Source organism: Triticum aestivum, chromosome 7B (assembly GCF_018294505.1).
Source record: "Triticum aestivum cultivar Chinese Spring chromosome 7B, IWGSC CS RefSeq v2.1, whole genome shotgun sequence".
Classification (NCBI taxonomy): Eukaryota; Viridiplantae; Streptophyta; class Magnoliopsida; order Poales; family Poaceae; genus Triticum; species Triticum aestivum.
In genome coordinates, this window is record NC_057813.1 from 419890101 (window position 1) to 419907290 (window position 17190).

The window sequence follows — 17190 nt, forward strand, 5'->3', positions numbered from 1 at the left end:
CGTATTCCCCCAAAAATATTTATCAATCGAGGTAAACCCTAGGGTCAATTCATTAAATCATATTCTTTATTTGCTTTCTCTTCTTGAATTTCCACATACGAAGTTAAGGAGTTTCATAAAAATCTCCACTATGTGATACCATGCAAACTGTCAATTTGGTTGATTCAGGGACGAAGCTATAAAATAGATCCTATGGGGCAACTCCAAATTAGTGTTGTCATATTTACAGATTAAAAATTATTAGTGCAAAATTAGTGAAGAATTTCAAAAAATCGCTGGTGTCCAGCGGCATTTCTTGAGCTCCATGTTCTTGGGTTGATTGAGTCTAGCTTCACGTAGTAATTTATTTAAAATGAGCTTGAGTATGTGAGAGTAGAATGAAATGGTAGATGGTCTGTTTCGCACTAGCCTCATTTGCTTGTACAAAATGAATTATTTGACAATCATTAATGAGGTGATAGATCAGAACTTTCATGGAATAAAAGATCAATTATTGCCCTTCATATATGTATGATTGTGGGTTAAGTGTTTGCAAATGATAGCCATAGTTCCTACACATCTCCATGTAAAAGATTATTATATCTTTGCCCCCTCTCAACTTTCATCCTGGATCCGCCCCTACCCAGTCATATCAGTCACGCATATGAGATGCGAGAGTGATCCAGCAGATATACCTAAGAAAAGTAAGGATTCAACAACCTCACGAGTCAGGCAAAGGAAAATAAGCAGAGACCCATCTCATGAATTACAAGGATCGACAAGATCTGGGGATGACATGTCAGCCTCAACAGTCATGACAATGGATACCAAGGTCATTATTCCTGCAACGGACAAGAAGATATCATAAAACTTTGTCACCTTTTTGGTATGATTGGCCTCAGCAATGAGCTCCGTACAACTACAAACCCCGGATATATGTCATATGTGTGCGGACCCAGGTCAGAAAACAAGCACAAGGAATAATGCATTAATCACATCCATGGTCATATGAAGAATCAAGGACAGGTGTGACCAAGTTATTTCAGTAAGGTATCCTGACAAAACAAATCATGACCGTAAAAAGGATGAGACTGACAGCAAAGGTATGATAATTTTTGCGCGACCATCAGGGTCCGGATACCCAAGTCAGTTGGAGGCCATAATCCCATATGGATCCACAATGTCATTCTCTCAGCGGCCTACCCTATTTACAAGGATTTTCATATCCCGCTGACCCATTTGACATGGTTAGTGTGGAATATCCAAGTCTGTTCTGTCAGATCCAATAGTCCTTCGCAAGCTCAGTAGTCTGACCTCAGCAGCAGTGTTAAAGCATATCACAGCCTATTACCACAAACGGGTATGTCGTCACATGAGAAAAATCAAAAGCCGAACAATCAGCTCAGACCTAGTATACTCACCGACGGAATCAAGTACATGGTCAGTCTGTTAGAAAAAGCAATTGTCCGTCAGCCCCTGTCGGACCAGTCTTAAGATGTTAATAAATGAGGTATGACACAGCTATAACTCCATACACCATTATATTTCTCACGACAGAAGGCAGTCAAATCTTTGGTACATATCTCATGCTCGAGACAAAGAAATAAATCAAGATAAATCAGTGCCACCTATGAGCGGTCAGATCCTGTCAGAAGATGGCCATGAGAATTCTCTGCATTTATTGAAACCAGAAGGCCTGCATGTATTTGAAGCAACCACATGATAGAAGTAAAAAGGTTTTCATGATCAAAAGAAAATTTATGCTCAGATCCAGTGGACATCGCCGCAGATATGAGAAAAATCACGTCAGTAAAAGGATTTGGAATGTGAGCAAAAACCTGTCAGAATTTGGGGAAAGGTGAAGCAAGCCACCCCAGAGCAAGGTAAGTTGATCATCTGAAATTCTTGGCGGAACAATAAATAAAGGAAAAAGGGATACCCGAGTTGGAAACGGTGTCCTCAAGTCATACTTGTTCCCTGAGCAATCGAATCTCGAGGACGAGATTTCTTTAAGGGGGTAAGAGTTGTAACAGCCTGGATTTTGGCCCTTTTCTTTTTCTTTTGATTTATTTGGGTTTTGCTCTGTTTTTCTTTTTGGAGTGGTTCTATGGCCTTGCCACCTGGGAAATCATCCTCATTTCCCCTCCCAAGTGGCTCATCATTCTCATAACCTTGCCAAGATCATATCACTTCACTCCTTGACCAAGCCCTAAAATTCTTCTCTAGGGAAAATTACATTTCCTATTAAAGGAATGACCCTATCTTCTCTAGGTTGTGAAGCAACCTATATTTATGTCCATCCAAAAATCGCCAATTCATTCTCATAATTCCTTTGGGTCATATATAGCTCAAATATGCCCAAACATTGCCTTGGCCAGTTCAAAAATAATTCCCCAATTATTATTCTTCCTTTCTGCCCTAAATGGCACTTTGTGAAGGAAGTGTCATTTATATTTTTCCTAGTGGCTCCCAACCTTTTTGGGCATGTTTATATGTCCAAATAATTGCCCCATGCACAAGTTCAAATTTATTTGCCTAGCCAATCTTCCTCAGTGAAGTTTCAAAGTTCCTGCCAAACAGAAGGCTTTGCGAAGGAAATACTAGCGAGGAGTACCCAAATGAGTTGAACTTTTGCACACTCCTTAATGGGATCATATTAACCCCATCCACCCATTTGCAGCCCCATCCAATCATCTATGTGAGCACAGGAGCAAATCCTTGATTCTGGCAATATTTTCAGGTTGTGAAGCAAGTGTATTTTGTATTGCTTCAAAAATACTGATAAATTACCAGATCATTCTTCTGACCATAAAACATCTCTCCACCCAATTTAGCATCATTTCAATGAGCCATTTGATCACCAAAAATATTTCAAGTTTCTGGTCAGCAGGGATGTTTGTGAAGCAAGTGCCATTTTGGCTTGTGCATTTGGCATCAACTTTTTACAGAATCTTCATATGTCCAAGTAATCAAGCCTTGCACAATTTAAGATCAAGTTGATACTCCATGTGAGGGCGTCATCATGATCTTCATTTCTGGACCAAAAATGCAGTTGTGAAGCAACTATATTAATTCCTGGTCCATTTCTCCTCAAAACCTCCAGGACTGTAGTCTTTCGATGGATAAACCTCCCAGACGAACTTTTTACCACGTTACCAAGCTGGTGTCACCACAGCAAGTTACAAACACCTTCTTACTGATTTACTTTGGAGCTAAGTGCAAATCACTTCTTTTCTCCTAGACCTATTTATTTCCTCATTTTGACTAAGGGCACGATGTTCTATCTACTGGACATGGTCGGCCCAGCCAGAACACGCCGTTTGCACCAGAGCCCGTGGTGATCACGCTGGCGTCACGCACAGTGCAAGCTCTGGATCGATCCGGCCACTGTGCTCGTCTCCTCCCGCCTCGTCTCGACCTCCATTCATGTCCTGGAGCTCGCCCGTGATCGGATGCATCGCTCTACGTTGCTTCTTCTTCATCGTTCGCCTTAAATGCGCCGCTAGCGCCATGCCCATGCCGCGTCCAGCCTCTGCCTGCCATTAAAGCTCGGTAGGGAGCTCGCTCGTGAGCTCTAGAGCTCTCCCCGCGCCTATATAAGGACCCCCGAAACCCTCTGCACCTCACCAGCCTCTCCCCAAGCCTCCCCGACCACTAGAGTCATCCGGTCTCGCCGGAGTTCGCCTCCCCGCCCCTCCACCACTCTCTGGCGGCTCCTTTGCCTCTGAATGGATGCGGTGCTCCGCCTTGAACCCGTCGGTGCCCGTGCCTTGGCCTGAGGTGGTCGTAGCAGCCCATTCCATCGCCGGCGCCCGCCCTGCTCCTCTCTGTTCTCCTCCCGTCGCCACTTCCCCAAGGCATCCCCGCCGTCCCTGCTGCCTCTCTCCATTGCGGCCGGCCGAGCCGCACCCGCCGGTGGCCCCCGCCTGGCCAGACTTGGCCGGAGCCGCCTGGGCCCCTCGCCGTGCCCACCTCCCCTGCTTCGCTCCTCTGTCTCCGATCGGGGAGGCAGGAGGAGGAAGACGACGATTCGCTGGCCCCCTCCCCCTGCCCCTGGGCCCCACGCGCCAGTGACCCAGACGCCTCAGCCCACGTGGCAAGTGGAAACGTGGTTTCCAAAATACGCTTTTAGTTTTCTGTCTAGGCCCCTGTTTGAAAATATTTTTCTTACAGATAGGTCCCTAGCGGAAAACACCTCACAACTTTTTAACCGTAACTCCAAATTAGGTGAATCCAAAGCCCACTTCTTTGTCTCGTCGAGCCCGTTCTATTGGTTTCATTTTCACTATGGTTTGGCACTGTGAAAACGACCATTATGCCCTTGCCCTTAATCAGCCCCCTCCGAGAGAGAACGAGTTCCGGCAATTCTTTCCGCGAGTTTCTTGCACTTTCTCCTGGTGATTTATTCCACCCAAGGCAAGCCACAGTACCCACTTGCATGATAGTCATGCAGTAGCCATGGTTTTCAACTTGAATCTTGATTAAATGTTTGCTTGTTGAAAAGATGGTTATCGTTGTTCCGGTGATGTTTAGATTTGCATGTTCACTTTTGTGCTATGTTGTCTTGTACTCTGTTATCATGTTCTACCTGCTAGTATTTCCTTTCATATGTTTATGCTTGCTACTAGTACATGTTGATGTTGGTGATGGTCTTCGGTGCATGACTGTCGTCTGTCCCGAGTACCGTTGTTATGCATGTTCCATTGCATCCAGTTGGTTAAATGCTTGCATGATGGCATTGCTGATATGTCCTTGCATGATATTTATTGTCGATGCTAGTGGTCATGCTATGTTTCGGAGAAGTATGTACTGGTGATGTGCATGCTAGTCAGTATGCCATGCTCAGTGGATATGATTCATTGTTGATATGGTGGATAGTTATGTGATACCCTAATGATTATGTTGATATCATGTTCATGCATTGTAATTTTCATCATGTTATGTTATCATGGCTCAGCATATTTGCATTCAAGTTTAACCGGATTAAATTGAACTTGAACAACTGTTGGCTGAGTCATGGTGCCACTGAATCGAGCTGACCAGTGCAACCACGCTTGCCGGTATGGGATGGCCCTAACTGGGACTATTGTCATGCCTCTCGCCGGTGCCTCCAACGAGGGGAAGGTTATGGGCGTGCGGTACCCTGGCCCGGTAAGCAGACAGAACCTTGTGTGCCCGTAGTTGTTATAGCCGGCGGGTCACCATTTGGGATCGTTTATTGTTTTGGCCACGCCGGTGGTCGTTGTGTCTTTGGTAGACACGGGGCCACCCATGACTTAGCCCAGTGGGGAGTAAGTCGGAGTGGCCGGGAGAGTGTCATGGCAGTAGGATGGTTTTGTAGGAACGCCGTTGGTCCACCCGAATGGGAGTGCGAGGCCATGGGTTCCGTAGTGTGGGTACAGTGTACTAACCTCTACAGTGTGTATATTAAATCTATCAATAGCCGCGGCCGCGGATAAGGGCCCAGTTCGTTTCGGTCACACTATGAGTCAACAGTAATAAGAATAATGTGCTTAATAACAACCCCGGTTCGATGATGAGATAAGTTGGTTGTGATCGCCGTAAGGATCACAGTCTGAGGCCAAGTGTTGGTCGTGGTTGTGATCGCCGTAAGGATCATGATTTGAGGCCAAATATTGGTCGTGGTTGTGATCGCCGTAAGGATCACGGTTGAGGCCAAATATTGGTCGTGGTGGTGCTCGCCGTAAGGATCACCGTTTGGGACCAAGTGTTGGTCGCGGTTGTGATCGCCGGAAAGATCACCGTGGTATTGAGGATACCGAGTTGTTGGATATTCGTGATGTTGTGCGAGAATCGTGGGTAAAGATCAAGCTCCTTGTGGTCATTTAATGATCGCTACGGTATTGTTTATACCAAGCTTGATTTGATCCTGAGATGATCGTGTGATGTCCGAGGTTGGTAAGTGATGCATGTGACGTTACCAGGTAACCCGAGCAGAATAAGTGGTGCATGTAGTGTCATCATGATGCATGCTAGTATCATCATGTCATGCTCATATTGTTCTAGCTGTACCATAGTTATGTTGGTCATGCCATGTTATTCTGATGATCTCATGATAATTCCTGTTTTACCTGTAATTGCCATGCTGTTGTCTGTCTTGAATGCTTCTGGTTATTGTGAGCTTGCAAGTACATTCAATGTACTGACCTGGCGTGTCATGCCAGTTTGCAGGTCATACCGGATTTGATTGCTTGCTTGTCGTGGTTTCTATTCGTGCGAGCTAGGATAAGCATTCCAGCCAGAATCCTTGCGGAGTGGAGTTCACCGCCTTCATCGTTGTTCCGCTGCTTCGAGTTGTTCCGCTGCTAGCATAGAGCAAGTGTAGTATCACAGGCGTAGTGTTGCCGTGCTGATGTGAACCTTTGTAACATCAGACCTTTGTATTATTATTCTTGTAATAAGAGCTGATTTGTTCTATGTCAAGCAGTGTCGTATTCTAGAGACTTCTCCTCGATCTCTGGGCTGGAATACGGGGCGTTTCGGTTTCTCTGAGCCGGGGTGCCACAGGCTTGGTATCAGAGCAGGTCTGGCTATAGGACGCCCTAGTCAGCGCGAGCGGTAGAAATCGGTAGTATAGAGTCTGGCTTGATGATTGCATTTGTTTGTTGCATGGCATGCATATAGCCTTATTATTGGTTACTAACGGTTTATCTGGTGAGTGTAGCTGGCATCGGTTCGGATCCACTGCAGCTCAACCTCTGCATTCCTCCACTTCCTTTTTCTTTCGATGTTTGGTGTCATCTTTGTCCCAGCAGAGTGATGCCAAGTGATCCCGACACTGTTTGCAAAAATGGTGCTCAGGTATCGCGCCGATGTCTTTCTCTCAGCCCCACCTATCATTCGGTGATGGACATGCTTCTATCCGGATCGTTCTTTTATTTTGTTGTGTTGGCAACCCTTAATGATCTTAGTAATCAAGGAAGGGCAATGTCAGCAGCCTCAGTTTTTCCCCGCAATCCCATTTCTTGGACGAGTACGGATCTTTTTCCGTCCGCTTGATGATAATGTGGTTGCGACCTTCGTGTCCCACTACATGATTACCGAGTGCGTCCTCACCTACGAGCTAGTTTAGGTTGCCACCTGGCTAAGCTAGCACTTGGTGTAGCAATGTTTACACCAATTCCTCCACACATTTATTCGTCCTCGTGCACATCATCACAGCATGCTAGATCGTAGAACCGGAGATCCCGCGAGATTTGTGTGCTTAAGTAGGCATGCATATTGTGTGACTAGCAGTAATATGTGACATTGTTTGTGTGTGAATTGATTGTTGTTGTGTGCTTTTGTTTAGTTGAGTTTTCTTTTGCTTCTTTCTTTTTGGGCCCCGGGGTTACATTATTTTTCCCCTATAAAGAGTTGCTCATCAACTGACACTGGCCTCAAAGAAGTAATAAGGATTTCAAATGGTTGGAAGAAGCTTAGCTAAATATTATGGTCTACCCAGTTAACTGCATTATGACATTAATATCTGCTTAGAATACCAATGGTGTATTGGATTGATTATCAGCATCGAGTCCCCTTCAGTGCAAAATCCTCACAGCAGTTATGATCCAGCCAGCAAAAGACAAGTCAGGTACAAGATCAACGGTATATTTTCAGACAGAGGTATGGATCATAAACAAAGTTTTGGCTCAGCAATGCATGATGCTTGAAATATGTTACCATCCGAAATAAAGCCAGAATGTGATATGCTCAAGGAAGACAGCCAAACCATATTTCCCGTGCAAATAATCCGCCTCAGAATATTATGGGCGTGTGTATGGATTCCAGTCCGTATATCAGAATGAAGTTTTGGATATAAGAAACCCAGTATTCTTCCACACGCTATCGGGAGAAATTTATGATATAAGTCTCCTCAATTTTTCCTCAGCATGATATGTGAACAATTTTCGGCCCATGATACCCAGTCTTTCACAGCAAGATTGAAGGAAATATGCCCTAGAGGCAATAATAAAGTTATTATTTATTTCCTCATATCATGATAAATGTTTATTATTCATGCTATAATTGTATTAACCGGAAACATGATACATGTGTGAATACATAGACAAACATATAGTCACTAGTATGCCTCTACTTGACTAGCTGATTAATCAAAGATGGTTGTGTTTCCTAACCATAGACATGTGTTGTCATTTGATTAATGGGATCACATCATTAGGAGAATGATGTGATTGACATGACCCATCCCGTTAGCTTAGCACTTGATCGTTTAGTATTCTGCTAATGCTTCCTTCATGACTTATACATGTTCCTGTAACTATGAGAATTGTGTAACTCCCGTTTACCGGAAGAACACTTTGGGTACTACCAAACGTCACAACGTAACTGGGTGATTATAAAGGAGTACTACAGGTGTTTTCGAAGGTACATGTTGAGTTAGCATAATTTGAGATTAGGTTTTGTCACTCCGATTGTCGGAGAGGTATCTCTGGGCCCTCTCGGTAATACTCATCACCTAAGCCTTGCAAGCATGTAACTAATGAGTTAGTTATGAGATGACGTATTACGGAACGAGTAAAGAGACTTGCCGATAACGAGATTGAACTAGGTATTGGATACCGACGATCAAATCTCGGGCAAGTAACATACCGATGACAAAGGGAACAAAGTATGTTGTTATGCGGTTTGACCGATAAAGATCTTCGTAGAATATGTAGGAACCAATATGGGCATCCAGGTCCCGCTATTGGTTATTGACCGAGAATGGTTTTAGGTCATGTCTACATAGTTCTCGAACCCGTAGGGTCCGCACGCTTAACGTTTCGTTGACAATATAGTATTATATGAGTTATGCATGTTGGTAACCGAATGTTGTTCAGAGTCCCGGATGAGATCATGGACATGACGAGGAACTCCAGAATGGTCCGGAGATAAAGTTTGATATATGGAATAATAGTGTTTGATCTCCGGAAGGGTTCCGGAATTCAACGGAAGAGGTTCCGGATGTTTCCCGAAATGTTTGGGTACGAGAACACGTTATTTGGGCCAAAGGGGAAAGCCCACAAGGCTTATGGAAAGTGCAAAAGGAAGTTTTGCGGAGACCAGAGGCTAGACGCCAGGAACCCTGGCGTCTAGGGGTAGACGCCGGGAACCCTGGCGTCTAGCCCTGGAGTCCGTGTAGGACTCTTGCCTTTCGGGCAAAACCGACTTTGAGGAGGCTTTTACTCCAAGTTTCGACCCCAGGGCTCAACATATAAATAGAGGGGTAGGGCTAGCACCAAAGACACATCAAGAAACACCAAGCCGTGTGCCGGCAACCCCGTCCCCTCTAGTTTGGCCTCCGTCATAGTTTCCGTAGTGCTTAGGCGAAGCCCTACGGAGATTGTTCTTCACCAACACCGTCACCACGCCGTCGTGCTGCCGGAACTCATCTACTACCTTGCCCGTCTTGCTGGATCGAGAAGGCGAGGACGTCATCGAGCTGAACGTGTGCAGAACTCGGAGGTGCCGTGCGTTCGGTACTTGGATCGGTCGGATCGTGAAGACATACGACTACATCAACCGCGTTGATAAACGCTTCCGCTTAGCGATCTTCAAGGGTATGAAGATACACTCCCCTTCTCGTTGCTATACATCACTATGATCTTGCGTGTGCGTAGGAAATTTTTTGAAATTACTACGTTCCCCAACAGTGGCATCCGAGCCTAGGTTTTATGCGTTGATGTTATATGCACGAGTAGAACACAAGTGAGTTGTGGACGATATAAGTCATACTGCCTACCAGCATGTCATACTTTGGTTCAGCGGTATTGTGAGATGAAGCGGCCCGGACCGACATTACGCGTACGCTTACGCGAGACTGGTTTCACCGTTACGAGCACTCGTGCTTAAAGGTGGCTGGCGGGTGTCTGTCTCTCTCACTTTAGTTGAACCGAGTGTGGCTACGCCCGGTCCTTGTGAAGGTTAAAACGGAGTCTATTTGACAAACTATCGTTGTGGTTTTGATGCGTAGGTAAGAACATTTCTTGCTAAGCCCGTAGCAGCCACGTAAAATTTGCAACAACAAAGTAGAGGACGTCTAACTTGTTTTTGCAGGGCATGTTGTGATGTGATATGGCCAAGACGTGATGCTATATTTTATTGTATGAGATGATCATGTTTTTGTAACCGAAGTTATCGGCAACTGGCAGGAGCCATATGGTTGTCGCTTTATTGTATGAAATGCAAACGCCCTGTAATTGCTTTACTTTATCACTAAGCGGTAGCGATAGTCGTAGAAGCAATAGATGGCGTAAACGACAACGATGCTACGATGGAGATCAAGGTGTCGCACCGGTGACGATGGTGATCACGACGGTGCTTCGAAGATGGAGATCACAAGCACAAGATGATGATGGCCATATCATATCACTTATATTGATTGCATGTGATGTTTATCCTTTATGCATCTTATCTTGCTTTGATTGACGGTAGCATTTTAAGATGATCTCTCACTAATTATCAAGAAGTGTTCTCCCTGAGTATGCACCGTTGCGAAAGTTCTTCGTGCTGAGACACCACGTGATGATCGGGTGTGATAGGCTCTACGTTCAAATACAACGGGTGCAAAACAGTTGCACACGCGGAATACTCAGGTTATACTTGACGAGCCTAGCATATACAGATATGGCCTCGGAACACGGAGACCGAAAGGTCAAGCGTGAATCATATAGTAGATATGATCAACATAGAGATGTTCACCATTGAAACTACTCCATCTCACGTGATGATCGGACATGGTTTAGTTGATTTGGATCACGTGATCACTTAGATGACTAGAGAGATGTCTGTCTAAGTGGGAGTTCTTAAGTAATATGATTAATTGAACTTAAATTTATCATGAACTTAGTACCTGATAGTATTTTGCTTGTCTATGTTTGTTTGTAGATAGATGGCTCGTGCTGTTGTTCCGTTGAATTTTAATGCGTTCCTTGAGAAAGCAAAGTTGAAAGATGATGGTAGCAATTACACGGACTGGGTCCGTAACCTGAGGATTATCCTCATTGCTACACAGAAAAGTTACGTCCTGGAAGCACCGCTGGGTGCCAGGCCTGCTGCTGATGCAACTGACAACGTTAAGAACGTCTGGCAGAGCAAAGCTGATGACTACTCTATAGTTCAGTGTGCCATGCTTTACGGCTTAGAACCGGGTCTTCAACGACGTTTTGAACGTCATGGAGCATATGAGATGTTCCAATAGTTGAAGTTAATATTTCAAGCAAATGCCCGGATTGAGAGATATGAAGTCTCCAATAAGTTCTACAGCTGCAAGATGGAGGAGAACAGTTCTGTCAGTGAGCATATACTCAAAATGTCTGGGTATAATAATCACTTGATTCAACTGGGAGTTAATCTTCCGGATGATAGCGTCATTGACAGAATTCTCCAATCACTGCCACTGAGCTACAAGAGCTTTGTGATGAACTATAATATGCAAGGGATGAACAAGACTATTCCCGAGCTCTTCGCGATGCTAAAAGCCGCGGAGGTAGAAATCAAGAAGGAGCATCAAGTGTTGATGGTCAACAAGACCACTAGTTTCAAGAAGAAGGGCAAAGGGAAGAAGAAGGGGAACTTCAAAAAGAACAGCAAACAAGTTGCTGCTCAAGAGAAGAAACCCAAGTCTGGACCTAAGCCTGAAACTGAGTGCTTCTACTGCAAGCAGACTGGACACTGGAAGCGGAACTGCCCTAAGTATTTGGCGGATAAGAAGGATGGCAAAGTGAACAAAGGTATATGTGATATACATGTTATTGATGTGTACCTTACTAATGCTCGCAGTAGTACCTGGGTATTTGATACTGGTTCTGTTGCTAACATTTGCAACTCGAAACAGGGACTACGGATTAAGCGAAGATTAGCTAAGGACGAGGTGACGATGCGCGTGGGAAATGGTTCCAAAGTCGATGTGATCGCGGTCGGCACGCTACCTCTACATCTACCATCGGGATTAGTTTTAGACCTGAATAATTGTTATTTGGTGCCTGCGTTGAGCATGAACATTATATCTGGATCTTGTTTGATGCGAGACGGTTATTCATTTAAATCAGAGAATAATGGTTGTTCTATTTATATGAGTAATATCTTTTATGGTCATGCACCCTTGAAGAGTGGTCTATTTTTATTGAATCTCGATAGTAGTGATACACATATTCATAATGTTGAAACCAAAAGATGCAGAGTTGATAATGATAGTGCAACATATTTGTGGCACTGCCGTTTAGGTCATATCGGTGTAAAGCGCATGAAGAAACTCCATACTGATGGACTTCTGGAATCACTTGATTATGAATCACTTGGTACTTGCGAACCATGCCTCATGGGCAAGATGACCAAAACACCGTTCTCCGGATCTATGGAGAGAGCATCAGACTTGTTGGAAATCATACATACAGATGTATGTGGCCCGATGAATGTTGAGGCTCGTGGCGGATATCGTTATTTTCTCACCTTCACAGATGATTTGAGCAGATATGGGTATATCTACTTGATGAAGCACAAGTCTGAAACATTTGAAAAGTTCAAAGAATTTCAGAGTGAAGTAGAAAATCATCGTAACAAGAAAATAAAGTTTCTACGATCTGATCGTGGAGGAGAATATTTGAGTTACGAGTTTGGTTTACATTTGAAACAATGTGGAATAATTTCGCAACTCACGCCACCTGGAACACCACAAAGAAATGGTGTGTCCGAACGTCGTAATCGTACTTTACTTGATATGGTGCGATCTATGATGTCTCTTACCGATTTACCGCTATCGTTTTGGGGTTATGCTTTAGAGACAGCCGCATTCATGTTAAATAGGGCACCATCAAAATCCGTTGAGACGACACCTTATGAACTGTGGTTTGGCAAGAAACCAAAGTTGTCGTTTCTCAAAGTTTGGGGCTGCGATGCTTATGTGAAGAAACTTCAACCAGATAAGCTCGAACCTAAATCGGAGAAATGTGTCTTCATAGGATACCCAAAGGAGACTATTGGGTACACCTTCTATCACAGATCTGAGGGCAAGATTTTCGTTGCTAAATTCGGATCCTTTCTAGAGAAGGAGTTTCTCTCGAAAGAAGTGAGTGGGAGGAAAGTAGAACTTGATGAGATAACTGTATCTACTCCCTTATTGGAAAGTAGTTCATCACAAGAACCGGTTCCTGTGACGACTACACCAATTAGTGAGGAAGCTAATGATATTGATCATGAAACTTCGGATCAAGTTTCTACTGAACCTCGTAGGTCTACCAGAGTAAGATCCGCTCCAGAGTGGTATGGAAATCCTATTCTGGAAGTCATGTTACTTGACCATGATGAACCTACGAACTATGAGGAAGCGATGATGAGCCTAGATTCCGCAAAATGGCTAGAGGCCATGAAATCTGAGATAGGATCTATGTATGAAAACAAAGTATGGACTTTGGTTGACTTGCCCAATGATCGGCAAGCCATTGAGAATAAATGGATCTTTAATAAGAAGACTGACGCTGATGGCAATGTTACTGTCTACAAAGCTCGACTTGTTGCAAAAGGTTTTCGACAAGTTCAAGGGGTTGACTACGATGAGACTTTCTCACCCGTAGCGATGCTTAAGTCTGTCCGAATCATGTTGGCTATTGCTGCATTTCATGATTATGAAATTTGGCAAATGGATGTCAAGACTGCATTCTTGAATGGATTTCTAGAAGAAGAGTTGTATATGATGCAACCTGAAGGTTTTGTTGATCCAAAAGGTGCTGACAAAGTGTGCAAACTCCAGCGTTCCATCTATGGACTGGTGCAAGCATCTCGGAGTTGGAATAAACGCTTTGACAGTGTGATCAAAGCATATGGTTTTATACAGACTTTTGGAGAAGCCTGTATTTACAAGAAAGTGAGTGGGAGCTCTGTAGCATTTCTAATATTATATGTTGATGACATATTATTAATTGGAAATGATATAGAATTTCTGGATAGCATAAAGGGATACTTGAATAAAAGTTTTTCAATGAAAGACCTCGGTGAAGCTGCTTAAATATTAGGCATCAAGATCTATAGAGATAGATCAAGACGCTTAATAGGACTTTCACAAAGCACATACCTTGACAAAATTTTGAAAAAGTTCAAAATAGATCAGGAAAAGAAAGGATTCTTGCCTGTGCTACAAGGTGTGAAGTTGAGTCAAACTCAATGCCCGACCACAGCAGAAGATAGAGAGAAAATGAAAGATGTTCCCTATGCTTCAGCCATAGGCTCTATCATGTATGCAGTGCTGTGTACCAGACCTGACGTATGCTTAGCAATAAGCTTGGCAGGTAGGTACCAAAGTAATCCAGGAGTGGATCACTGGACAGCGGTCAAGAACATCCTGAAATACCTGAAAAGGACTAAGGATATGTTTCTCGTATATGGAGGTGACAAAGAGCTAGTCATAAATGGTTACGTCGATGCAAGCTTTGACACTGATCCGGACGATTCTAAATCGCAGACCGGATACATGTTTATATTAAACGGTGGAGCTGTAAGTTGGTGCAGTTCTAAACAAAGCGTCGTAGCAGGATCTACATGTGAAGCGGAGTACATAGCTGCTTCTGAAGCAGCAAATGAACGAGTCTGGATGAAGGAGTTCATTTCCGATCTAGGTGTCATACCTAGTGCATCGGGACCAATGAAGATCTTCTGTGACAATACTGGTGCAATTGCCTTGGCAAAGGAATCCAGATTTCACAAGAGGACCAAGCACATCAAGAGACGCTTCAATTCCATTCGGGACCAAGTCCAAGTGGGAGACATAGAGATTTGCAAGATACATACGGATCTGAATGTTGCGGACCCGTTGACTAAGCCTCTCTCACGAGCAAAACATGATCAGCACCAAGACTCCATGGGTGTTAGAATCATTACTGTGTAATCTAGATTATTGACTCTAGTGCAAGTGGGAGACTGAAGGAAATATGCCCTAGAGGCAATAATAAAGTTATTATTTATTTCCTCATATCATGATAAATGTTTATTATTCATGCTAGAATTGTATTAACCGGAAACATGATACATGTGTGAATACATAGACAAACATATAGTCACTAGTATGCCTCTACTTGACTAGCTCATTAATCAAAGATGGTTGTGTTTCCTAACCATAGACATGTGTTGTCATTTGATTAATGGGATCACATCATTAGGAGAATGATGTGATTGACATGACCCATCCCGTTAGCTTAGCACTTGATCGTTTAGTATTCTGCTAATGCTTCCTTCATGACTTATACATGTTCCTGTAACTATGAGAATTGTGTAACTCCCGTTTACCGGAAGAACACTTTGGGTACTACCAAACGTCACAACGTAACTGGGTGATTATAAAGGAGTACTACAGGTGTTTCCGAAGGTACATGTTGAGTTAGCATAATTCGAGATTAGGTTTTGTCACTCCGATTGTCGGAGAGGTATCTCTGGGCCCTCTCGGTAATACTCATCACCTAAGCCTTGCAAGCATGTAACTAATGAGTTAGTTATGAGATGACGTATTACGGAACGAGTAAAGAGACTTGCCGATAACGAGATTGAACTAGGTATTGGATACCGACGATCAAATCTCGGGCAAGTAACATACCGATGACAAAGGGAACAAAGTATGTTGTTATGCGGTTTGACCGATAAAGATCTTCGTAGAATATGTAGGAACCAATATGGGCATCCAGGTCCCGCTATTGGTTATTGACCGAGAATGGTTTTAGGTCATGTCTACATAGTTCTTGAACCCGTAGGGTCCGCACGCTTAACGTTTCGTTGACAATATAGTATTATATGAGTTATGCATGTTGGTAACCGAATGTTGTTCGGAGTCCCGGATGAGATAATGGACATGACGAGGAACTCCGGAATGGTCCGGAGATAAAGTTTGATATATGGAATAATAGTGTTTGATCTCCGGAAGGGTTCCGGAATTCACCGGAAGAGGTTCCGGATGTTTCCCGAAATGTTTGGGTACGAGAACACGTTATTTGGGCCAAAGGGGAAAGCCCACAAGGCTTATGGAAAGTGCAAAAGGAAGTTTTGCGGAGACCAGAGGCTAGACGCCAGGAACCCTGGCGTCTAGGGGTAGACGCCGGGAACCCTGGCGTCTAGCCCTGGAGTCCGTGTAGGACTCTTGCCTTTCGGGCAAAACCGACTTTGAGGAGGCTTTTACTCCAAGTTTCGACCCCAGGGCTCAACATATAAATAGAGGGGTAGGGCTAGCACCAAAGACACATCAAGAAACACCAAGCCGTGTGCCGGCAACCCCGTCCCCTCTAGTTTGGCCTCCGTCATAGTTTCCGTAGTGCTTAGGCGAAGCCCTGCGGAGATTGTTCTTCACCAACACCGTCACCACGCCGTCGTGCTGCCGGAACTCATCTACTACCTCGCCCGTCTTGCTGGATCGAGAAGGCGAGGACGTCATCGAGCTGAACGTGTGCAGAACTCGGAGGTGCCGTGCGTTCGGTACTTGGATCGGTCGGATCGTGAAGACGTACGACTACATCAACCGCGTTGATAAACGCTTCCGCTTAGCGATCTTCAAGGGTATGAAGATACACTCCCCTTCTCGTTGCTATACATCACTATGATCTTGCGTGTGCGTAGGAAATTTTTTGAAATTACTACGTTCCCCAACAAAGATACCTCGGTAAAAGCTTCTGACAGACGAAAAATGAAAATTTCTCAACAAGCAAACCCGAGGAGAAGCTTCTCAAGTACGGAACGCGGGCTTCTCCAGCACATAAATCAGAGCAAGCTTCGTGTGTAAGCTATAGAGCCTTCTTCTGCATGATACCCAAACAAAAGATTTGAGCAGAAGTTAACAAGTCTTCCCTAGCAAGCTACTCAGATGGCTTCTCTCGTAAGTCACCCAGTTCGTGCCAGTACCACAATATTGCACCATCCTCAGAGATTATATGATGAGTTGCAAATGTATGGCAGTACCGCTCAAGAATCAGACTTGCAATAATTTTTGTCAGAGGTACAATTCAGTCAAAACATATGCCTACCGCAAGGATCGAGTGTTCGGTGGCATATCCTTCTTATATATGGTGAGCATGCATCCCCAGTCATATCAGTCACGCATACGAGATGCGACAGTGATCCAGTAGATATACCTAAGAAAAGTAAGGATTAAACAACCTCACGAGTCAGGCAATGGAAAATAAGCAGAGACACATCTCATGAATTACAAGGATCAACAAGATCTGGGGATGACATCTC